This window comes from Triticum urartu, chromosome 1 (assembly GCF_003073215.2).
Source record: "Triticum urartu cultivar G1812 chromosome 1, Tu2.1, whole genome shotgun sequence".
Lineage (NCBI taxonomy): Eukaryota > Viridiplantae > Streptophyta > Magnoliopsida > Poales > Poaceae > Triticum > Triticum urartu.
In genome coordinates this window covers 409,923,200-409,934,549 of record NC_053022.1, presented here as the reverse complement: position 1 = coordinate 409,934,549, position 11,350 = coordinate 409,923,200, and the positions used below count along the sequence as shown (strand labels likewise).

General features: G+C 43.0%; 1 long non-coding RNA gene across 4 annotated transcripts; it reads left to right on the top strand.

The window, feature by feature from the left end:
- The first annotated feature begins 551 nt into the window (after positions 1–551).
- On the top strand, positions 552–4,593 carry LOC125515082. Of its 4 annotated transcripts, none has more exons than XR_007286789.1 (5): positions 552–1,066; positions 1,325–1,412; positions 1,863–2,205; positions 2,318–2,894; positions 4,200–4,593. It is a non-coding gene; the product is annotated as an uncharacterized LOC125515082 (long non-coding RNA). The 4 variants fall into 4 exon arrangements; XR_007286784.1 differs by lacking the exon at positions 4,200–4,593 and adding an exon at positions 3,023–4,022 and having other exon boundaries at positions 553–1,066; XR_007286790.1 differs by lacking the exon at positions 4,200–4,593 and having other exon boundaries at positions 554–1,066; positions 2,318–2,517; positions 2,606–4,022.
- The last annotated feature ends 6,757 nt before the right edge of the window (positions 4,594–11,350 follow it).

Genomic DNA, 11,350 nt, shown 5'->3' with positions numbered 1-11,350 from the left:
ATTTAATTTCTGTCAAAGCAGTGTGTATGAGGCTCAAGTTAGGGGCACACAGTGTGCTGCAATCTTGCTTGCCCATGATGCATTTGCCATTAAATAGTGCAAAGTAATGAATTTATGGAAAATGAATACTTTTTATTCTACCTTGTGCCACTCCTCTATCCTCACCATAACAAAGACTAGTAAAAAATGACTCATACTCAGATTTCAGTGGTTCCTCTAGCGAACCCCAATATGAAATCTTACATGCAGCACAAAACACTTCTAGAGGAATGGTATAAGAATTTAAAACTATATAGAGACTAGCCAACTCGCATCTAGGAGGCTCCCCCGATTGGGTCTTTACTGACCGTTCGATCTGCCTTTCTGGTGTGTTAGAGCCGTTCGATCTGCCTTTCTGGTGTGTTAGAGCCGTTCGATCTTCACAGCAGTCAAACCTGATTTTCATCTACTGTTAGTTCTGGTTGGCCAATGACAAGTGGGCTCGTCTCGTGCTCTGGTTGGCTGGGTCAGTCGTGGCCGCGTGCAGACGGTTTTGACCAATCCGCTCCACGCTTCCGCAGCCAATCCGCCTCGTCCCACTCCCGCACCAGCCGTCACACAAACCCTAGCCCTGTTTTCCCTCGATCCCCACAGCCTCCCGCTCCCCTCCTCCACCCCACTCCTCGCCTCACCACGGCCTCCGCCCTGGAGCCCCGTCGCCGCCTCTCCTCCACCCCCTCCTCGCGTCGCCACGGCCTCCGCCTGCTATTCCTCCTCCACCACACTAGCCCCTCTACGTCGTCTTACTTCTCTTCGTTGTCAATGCGGCCGCATCGACCGCTGGTTCCAGATCGAGCGCGGGTTAGGCGAGCCCGGTGGTGGGGTGAAGGGGCAGGGGAAGAGGAGGTGGGCGACTAGGTGAAGGAGTAGGTCGGCCCTCCTGGAGGCGGCGCCGCCGCCCAGCCAGGGAGGAGGCCAGGCTCGCCTCTGTTTTGCCGTGAGCGGCGGCAGCGCCTATGCCTCCACCGCACCTTCTTTTCCATGCCTCTTCCTTGGCATGACAGGCAGATTTTGCGGAGACTCCATGGTGAGCTTCCCCTTCGCTCCTGATCTCTTTTTCTACACACACATCTATGCATTTGTGATGTCTCTCTCTGCACACACATATCTACAAGATTTGTGTAGCCTAAATGCCTCTGTACCATGTAAGCAGGCCCAACCTAATGCACACCATCTGTCTGATGAATGGCTAAATGGTTTTTGTTGTTGTTGCCATATAGACCATTTACTGGTGTGCAGGATCCCTTCTAATTGGTGCTCTATGGGTGCTTTTGTTTTGTTGCAGAATAATAATTCAAGTGGACGGCCGATGCGCCTTGTTGTTTAGCGGTATGATCTATGATGGTCGGCGAAAGTATGTTCTATATTGCAAGGTGATGGGCTGCTGATTTTTGTTGCCCACTTCTGCTAATTTCTATCGACTTCTACTTAATCTGATATCTGTTGTGTAAGTAATGCACTAATTCAGTTCATGACACCAAGTTGCAGCTGTACAAAGTGCAGACTTTAAAATAGTTTAGAACAGAACAATTAGATGCTTTTAGTTCCGAGTGCATGGATGCTTTGGTCAATGGTTCGAAATGCATTGCCCATATAGTTATGTTAACATGTTTGCTAGAGGGATCATAATGGTCTCCGAGTGGTTCAAAACTAAAGGCAGCACAAAGGTATCACATTTGTAATATATATCATGCATATGCAAGAGCTCATCAGTCTGGCGACCTAAATTTCTCCCCAACTTATCTCTTTTTGTTCAGTCCATAATTTCAGGTCTCCTATTGTTTCTGTTACTAAGGTTTAATCTTTATTTTCGTGTTGTGCAGACTATTGCCGCTGATGTCAAGCCTCTCGAGATCCAAGAGCCTCCTCCAACTTCCCCTCCCCACCAAGGATGACGTAGTAACCGCACGCAGAATTACCTACAACTTGAGTAGATGCACATTATTCACTTCATATTCCAATGGCTTTACTTCCACATCACATGTTTGTTTATATTAAATCACAAAAAATTCATGAGCTTGCTTGGTTACTGTGGAGAAGGGCATTCTTTCAAGGAGCTGTAGGTTTTTTGAATATGCTCCCTATTGGACACTTTTTTTTGGTATGTACAAGATTTGTTGAGAATGGGTGTGAGAAAATTGACCATCCGGTGGATTTATACGCACGGTATGTTTAGTTTCAAGATAACTGATGGAACTACTTTATTCCTTGTTGTGTACTTATTTTAGAACATTATTCCTTTTTTGTACTGATTGAATGATCTGCTCACACCATGCAGGTACTCAGACATGGTGAAAGCAAAGACCGAAAGGTTTCGATTTAGATGATTTGGAGGTGCCTTGTCCATCTTCTTACCTCCAGGTCAAAATTAAGCAGATGTTTTATTGCTAAAGGACATGCTCTTACTATCTGAGATGGATGATGATGTGCGGTACAACCAAAAATTCAGAGTTGGGCTTTACACACTTCAGTGGGCAAGTGAATTCCCAGTTTTTCTTCTTTCCCCTGTTACTTCTCTATTGTACAAAGAGCAATGAGTTTATATTAGCTGATTCCTGAATGTTAGATTGGAATGCAAGAGTAGTATCACAACACGGGGTGGAGACCTGAAGCGAAGCAGAGGGGCAGCGAACGAAGGAAATCAGAGTCGTGCTATTTCTATATCCTAATTCTGCGCTCTTATTTTTTTACATATTTAATTTACAATCTTGTGTTCCGAATAATTCTTGTGGCTTGACAAGACAGAGTGGAGGATCAAGGAATGAAATCAAAACATTTTTCTATTTAAATATATCCAAAGGATGATAATTGGCCGTGTCAAGATGAGTGCACGAGAAGGATTGTGAAAAAGAAAGGTGAAAAGGGTTCTGAGTGTTCTTTCCTCGCTTTTCATGACATGAATATGTCCTTTAGTTCTTGTTATTCATATTAAAGAAAGCGAAAAGTAATAATTATGCATATTTTGAAAATTTGTGTTCTGCAGTTCAATCAACGAGACCATAATTTAGTGGCGAAACATATTAAACAGTACAGATGTTGCCCACACATGAGCGCCCATGGGGAAGCCCAGATCCATCATGTCGCTTTGCGTGGAAAGCGGTTCAATTCTCTATTTTCCCTGTATATAGAGTATCATGCTTCCACTATAGTGCTCATAGATCTTGTATGTGTATCGCCAATTTGATATGCAATTATTTTTTTACCGGAATAACATGTTAGGGCACGACTATTCTAAGTTTAACATGTTATGTATGCAGACGCACAACAATAACAAAAGATATGGTTTAGTCATGCACATGACTACTAATCACAAAAAGAGTTAGGAACAAGTTTACTATTGTGATTTTCAGCAACCGAAATAGAAGTAGAGTTAACTAATGATTTTAAGCTACACTTTAGCCTTGTTCTGATAACTAGAGCTGCCATGATGCTGCTAAGTGCCTTGCTTACACCAGTTGAAATAACGCATGGTTGTCTTTTCTTTTGTTTGCACTGTAGGCAATGTGTGGTAGAAGCTGTAACGATGTAGAGTCCTTTATATTTTTAAAATTCATAATTGGCAGTGTCAATTTGTCATGTGTGATGGTGCATGAATCATAGTGAGCTTATTTCTTTGCACACTTGGTGTATCCTCTTAACATCTTCTGTACAGGTCGTAGAATGGAAAGATCAGTATGGTGGTACTGTATTGAATCAATTACATAGGCTTGGAGCCTCCCTTGATTGGACCCATGAGATAAACTTCTTATTTTCTTAGTTAAGAAAAATAGTGAAAACAATGTATTGTCTATAGTTCCAATTCCTAATGTGAACTTAATGTCAGCCTTGTGCGTCAGTGCTTTACAATGGATGAGAAAAGGCCAAAAGCTGTAATTTAAGCTTTTGCCAGGTTGTATAAAGATGGCCTTATTTATAAGTTAGTATCCTTGCCTTTCGTTGTGCCTGTGGTGCTTTACTTCTAAAAAAATTTATATTCTTCATCATGTCTTTGAATTGTCAGCCTATCATTTTTGTTTTTCTTGTGGATGTTTTGATCATTTGCTGGGATTATCGCCTTGTGAATTGGGATTGCATGCTTCTAACTGTGATTTCTGACAGACAGTTTGGTCTTGCATGCATGACTAATGTCATCTTATTTGTTGGATATGCTGTTTTATTAGGTTGATCATCTGGGTCTTAAAGAAGAAACTAAGCTAAATTAAGGTTCCTGGTTACAGCACGCACAATTTGGTGTCCTGATATCCTTTGTGTATCCTCTTGAAGGAGGATTGGGTGAGATTGTTGTTGCGACAAGAATTGGTACTAGGCTGGGTGACACAACAATAGATTTCATCCAAGGAATAACCAATTTAAATGTTCTGTTTCTTTGATGTTTACTCATTTCTCTTACCGTCGTTGCATCAAAACATTTGCATTTTCACCCTAAAAAAACACAATTGTATTTTCGTTGATTTGAGAATGAGATGTCGGATAAACTACTCTGAAATGGTTGGTTCCCTTCAAACAATTTATTAGCTAACTAATTTTTGCTGCTGTTGCACATGATACAATTGTACTCTGTTGTTGCCATATTGCCTTTTATGTGAGCTTAAGCATACAATCAATTAAACTTTTATTAAGTTCTTACCGTATTTATTTGCTCAAACACAGTTACTAAAAAATGCAAATATTTTTAACTGCCATCTGGTGCAATGGGTCATGTTATACAAATATTTTTTTGGCGTAACGGGTTATACAATTTTTTTTCAACTTGGATCTCGCAGTGTGATAGACATATTTTCAATATAGCATGGTTATCGAATGTGTTCTTGCAAAATGAAACTATTTTCATCGAAAACATGGCTTTAGCGGGTCTCTGTGCCATTTGGCGCAACGAGTCAACTAGTTATTATAAAGGTTAAATGAAGCTCTAGACTCAAGAGAATGAAATTTAAATTTCTTAGTGAAAGTCTCTATAAGGTTGAGTTGTTGAATGCACTCACCTGCGATGAAGGGAGCGAGCTCAGCATTGTGGACATATTGCTCAAATTCTTCCTTGATACCTGCACTTGCCATGAACTCGTTACACGGCCATAGGCATGATTTGGTATCGGCGTCCCGCGTCGAGCTTGCACTCGGCTCAACATAAGACTGTCGTATCAAGCTACTGCTCGATGATGCCTCCGAGGACCTCCTCCTCGAAGAACTCCTTCCAAAGAGATACATTTTATTCATGTACAAGTTTCTGAAATTTTTGGGTCACAAAATTTTTTGTCAACAAAACTTCATAAGGTTGATAGCAACTACTCATAAGGGCGTCTAGAGATTATCAAGCATTCAAACTATTTAGAATTCAAAAAATTCAACCTGCAAGCTCCATTTTATGTCGTAGATCGAGCCCAACCGAAGGCATGCTACACGACCTCAAACACCATCCTCACCAAAGAAATCATGATCACCTCCATCATCACCCCCATCCACACAGCCACCATCACCACCACCCACAATGTTGTTGTAGTACTCGGCAATCCTCCCCGATGTTCAAGAAAGCGTTTTTAGGCGCCGCTTAAGCGCGTTTAAGCGTTGAGCGACAGCTAAACGCTTCGCTTCTGCCCTAGGCGCAACTTTTAGCGTTAAGCAGAAAAAAACGTGATTTAGCGACCGGTTAAGCGCTAAGCGCTGGCTGAGCGGCCGCTGCGCGCGCTTAAATGATAGAAAAGCGAAGAAGGCGGTCCAAAAGTCAGGCGGGAGCTAAAATAGCCCACTTATGTGGATGAAGACTGATCCTGCTGTTGCTGCTTGAGTGCTGCTGCTGCCATTTATCTTATATATGCTCATTGCCTCATTCTAAGACAATATTATGCATTTATGCTTGCTGTGTGAACCACTGAACCTTATCCTTATGTGTTATCTGGCTATTTGTTGTGGTGTGTGAACCACTGAACCTCAACCTTATATGCTATTTCAGATTTTCAGTTACCTATGTGCTATGTTTCCTGTCTTCTTGTGCATATTATTCAAAAACAGCCAAATTCTGGCCAATTTAAAAAAACGCTTAATCCCGGTTAAGCAGCGCTTAAGCGGCCATTGCTCTAAGCTGCGGCCTTCCGCTCCGCTTACGCTTACCGCTTTCTTGAACATTGATCCTCCCCCAAAACCGGTCTTTGATTGACCCGTTCCAAGTTCATCCAAGCGTAACACAAAGCTACATCATCATCTTGGGAATAGTTGTGCGTCCTTACTCTGGAGCTTCATGGTTGATTGTGTCTCCACGAAATCATCAACCTCTTCGGCCTCATTGTAAGTGCATCTAGTGCCACCCCTAGTTGGTTTTGGAGTATTGACGACAAACCTAGTTGAGGGACTAATGTGTTTGTGAGAATTGTAGGATAACACAGGTAGAAGTCCCTCATTGATTCGGTTTTACTACCAGAGATGACCCCTAAAAATGTATGAAGACATTGAAGTCAAAGGTGGTATATGAAGATACTCACATTGAAGACTATGACAAGAGAAGACACGATATGAAGCCTATGGAGCTCGAAGAATTAGATCTTTCGTAGTTCTTTTTCTTTGGTGTTGAGTCATAGGAACCACCGTACTGTTAAGTGGGGTCCAGGAGAACCAGTCAGAATGACTGAAGTGATGCCTAAACCAAAAACCTGTGTCTTCGAGTGAAGACAATGAGAGCGAATCTTGTCCAGAGCCGGATAAGTCAGCTTTGCTTGTAGCCAAGTTGCCATGTGAGTTTGAAATCTGACCGTTGGGACACGTGTCAGTTCCTTAGTGACCCAGGGTCATTTCGGACAAATCAGGTCGGGTTACCAAATGGCTATAAATAGCCCACCCCCTACAACCATAAACGGCTGGCTGCTCAGATTGAGAGTACGGCTTTTGTCGTTTGAGAGCAACCCACCTCGAAGCTTTTGAGAGAGAGAATTCCTTGCGAGGATAAAGCCCTAACCACCCAGAGCAAGAGAAAATTGGACATCACTTAAGTCTTCTTGTCTGTGTGATCTGAAGACTTATTACACTTGGGGACTGTGCATCCTCCAGACAGTTAGGCGTCGCGTTCAGAGCATTCAAGAGACATTGTGGATTGCCAGTGAACGAAGTCTGTGAAGGTTTGGGAGTCTACCTTGAAGACTTACCAAAGTGATTGGGCGAGGACTATGTGACCTTAGCTCAAGGAGAATACGGTGAGGACTTGGTGTCCTGAGCTGCGTGTTCAGGACTGGGTGTCCGGGACTGTGTGTCCTAAGGTTTAAATACCTAGCCGCTCCAACCAGACGTACAGTTGTCACAGCAACTGGAACTGGTCCAACACATCATTGTCTTCAACGAGTCACTGGTTTCATCTTCACTTTCTTTTACTTACTGATTACTCATTGTGAAGTCATTGCATGTCTGTTCTATCTTTTGTCTTCACAACGTGAGTGTATGATCTGTTTGGCTTCATAATATCTTCCTACCTGATCCTTATTACACTGCAGCTATTTGTCACTGTGCTTTCACTCTGTTGATACTTGACCATGGCTTGCCTAGTGTAGTCTACCTTCCGCTGCATAGTAATAGGAATATCTCTGCTGTTTGTCTTCATAACTTCCACGTTTTGAAGACTTTCATAAAAATCGCCTATTCACCCCCCCTCTAGTCGATATAACGCACTTTCAATTGGTATCAGAGCAAGGTGCTCCCTTGTTCTGTGTGATTCGGTTTAACCACCTGGAGTTTTAGCTATGTCGACTGCAGGGATAATTAAAGTCTCCGTTGCGTGCCCCGTCTTCGATGGAACTGAATATCCCTACTGGAATAATAAGATGCGTATGCATCTTGAAGCCATTGACGTCGATCTATGGTATGTCGTAGAGAACGACGTTCCCAAGGCTGGAGAAGGTGTCACTGCTGCTGATGTCAAGAAATTCGTTCAACTGGACTCTACTTCCAAAAACATCATCTATGGTCATCTGACCAAAGGACAGTATGGCCGTGTGAGTGCTTTGAAGACATCCAAGCTGGTCTGGGACTGGCTCTCCAAGGTCAATGAAGGCATCTCAACCCAGAGAGATCAAAGAATCAGTGTCCTTCGCAATCTCTTCAACCGCTTCAAGCGAAATGATAATGAGAATGTCCAGCACACATTTGACCGACTCACTGACATCACAAATGAGCTTCAAGCCCTCGGCGCCACTGAAATTACCAAACACGAAGTCGTCAAAACGCTGCTGAGATCGCTTGATAGTTCGTTTGACATCCTGGCCCTGATGATCCAAGAACGTCCTGATTTCAAGACACTCGATCCGTCTGACATACTTGAGAGACTCAACACACATGAGTTTCAGCTTTCGGAGAAAAGAGATATCTACGGTCCAAACTATGGGCGAACTCATGCCTTGAAGGCAAAAACTGTCTCCTCATCTGAAGAAGAATCTGATAGCAGTTCTGATGATCCTGAAGACATTGGGAGGGAACTTGATATGCTTGTCAAGAAGTTCCAAAAATTCACGAAGAAGAAAGGTTTCAGAAAGTCTTCCCGATCAAGTTCAAGGAATGATGAAGCTCCTGCTCATGACTACAAGAAGAAAACATGTCACAAGTGCAAGAAACTTGGCCACTTCATCTCTGAGTGTCCACAGTGGGACAATGAGAACAAAAAGAAGAAGAAGAGCAAGGAATATGACTCTGACGACAAGAAGAAGAAGAAGAAGAAGAAATACTCAAAGTCTTCTTCCAAGTCTTCCTCAAAGTCTTCATCACACAAGAAGAGCTCATCTGGCAAGGCACGTGCGTTTGTTGGCAAGGAAATGGATTCAGAGGAGGAGTCTGCTTCTGAGGAGGCGGAGGTGGAGTCTGAAGAGGAATCCGACTCAGGCGTCGCAAGTCTGGCTACAGCATACGTTGCCAAGTCCATCTTCGACACTGAAGACAATGACTTCATCACTGACACCGATGCAAATGACAAGGACTACTCCGCTTCTACCTACTGCTTCATGGCACGCGGTGCCAAGGTAAACACACGCACTACTCATTATCAAACATCTAGTGACGATGACTCTGATTGTGTTTCAAAACCTAGCTACAAAACACTTGCTAAAATTGCAACTGAACAACAGAAAGCTATGGAACATATTCAAAAACTGTTAGACAGAAGCGATGATCTGTTGGGTGCTGAAATGACTCGATCTGAATCCTTAATTGAAGACATAAAAAATCTTCACGTTAAGTATCAGGAACTTGAAAATCGTCATGAAACTCTCTCAACAACTCATGAAAAGCTTTCCTATGATTATCTTCAAAGGAAGCAAGATCTTGAGAAATTGAGAGCGGTTCATGAAGATCTTCAAACGGAAAATGAGTCACTTCGTGCCAAACAGATCAGTCCCGCTCAGGAAGGATTTGAACCACCATGTCTTAAATGCATTGAGCGTGATAATGCTACTTCTGTTGCTGAATGTTCTATTGCTACTGCTGTTGCAATATCTTCAACTGTTGATGCGGTAACTAACCCCTCTGTTGAGGATACCACCGCTATTGCTGATGAGAATGCTAGGTTGAAGACATTGCTTGAAACAGGGATGTACAAAAGTCTTCAAGGGCATCAGACACTATGTGATGTCCTCAAAAAGCAGATTCTGAACCGAAACCCTAGGAAAGAGGGTGTTGGGTTCGTAAGGAAAATGAATGCAGATGGCTCTTACTGGAAACCTGAGCAGTACCCCAAAACCATGTGGGTTGCTGCGAAGGAACCTTCAGCAGATCCATCCAATCTAACTGGCTTCACCTGTGCTAACCCCATTATCATTGATGAATCCTTTGATGCAAACTATATACTGTTTAAGAATCAGAATGGTGAAGTGTTTGCCAGGTACATTGGTACTAACTGCAGGAATGGACCGCCTATGAAGAAGATCTGGGTTCCGAAAAGGTGTCTGGAAAATCTTCCTGTGAATGTCTTCATGACACCTCACTTGAAGAAGACAAACCTCAGACCAAAGGCTTCATACGGTCCAAAGGCTTCATACAAACAGAGGACTCACCTGAGTCGCACTAACGCAAATGTTTTGCAGGGAAACCATACTCAGGCATATGAATATGAGAGCGGTTCATCAAACCGCTATGTTCATAAGACCAAGAACTATTCTGCTTATTCTTATGAGTACTATTGTCCACCTGCAAGACTGTTTGCTAAGGCTTCAAAGCCAAAATTCTCAGATGCTGCACTTAGACTTATTGCTTCTAAGCCACCCTTGAAGATGTGGGTGGTTAAGAAGGCTTAACTCTCTTTTGCAGGGAAAGGTCTCTAGCAGAAAACCAAAATCGTCTGACGCTAGTGCTGGGGACCTTAAACATCTTGTAGGGCGCAAGATCAAATGCCCAAATGGTCTTACTATGTACTTCGTACCTGAATCGCTTGCTACACTCCCTATTAGTCCTAACCTGGATCTAATCTTCCATAACCCACTGGTTCGTCAAATGTTTTTGCTTCACAATGCTCTTGGTGAAGCCTATCCCCCTAACTGCACTGTAGGGTACGACACCAGCGTCTTCAGAATGGATTATTGACAGTGGGTGTACAAATCACATGACTGGCAAAAGAAGTCTTCTCATGGACTCAACTTTACGTCCATCCGACAAGAGCCACATCACATTTGCTGACACTGGTAAAAGTAAGGTATTGGGTCTAGGTAGAGTTGCAATCTCAAAGGATCAACACATGGATAAAGTCATGCTTGTTGAATCCCTTGGCTTCAACTTAATGTCTGTCTCAATGCTTTGCGATTTGAACATGGTCGTAATATTTGGAAAATATCGTTGCCTGGTACTAATGGAATCTGACAAGTCTCTAGTGTTTGAAGGGTATCGGAAAGATGATTTGTATGTGGTAGATTTCTCAGCAGGGCCACAGCTTGCAGTATGTCTTCTTGCAAAAGCTTCAGAATGCTGGCTTTGGCATCGGAGGCTTGGGCATGCTGGCATGAGGAACCTCCACACCCTTGCAAAGAAGAAGCATGTCATAGGCATCGAGGGCGTCAAGTTCAAGAAAGATCACTTATGCGGTGCCTGTGAAGCAGGGAAGATGACGAGGGCAAAACATCCCTCGAAGACAATCATGACCACTACTCGACCCTTCGAACTGCTTCACATGGATCTTTTCGGTCCCACTCACTACTCAACTCTAACTACTACTGCTTGCCTCTATGGCTTCGTTATTGTTGATGATTATTCTAGATATACTTGGGTGCACATAATCCTTTACAAGACTGAAGTGCAGGATGTCTTCAGACGCTTCGCCAATCGTGCTATGAACAATTTTGGCGCCAAGATAAAGCAC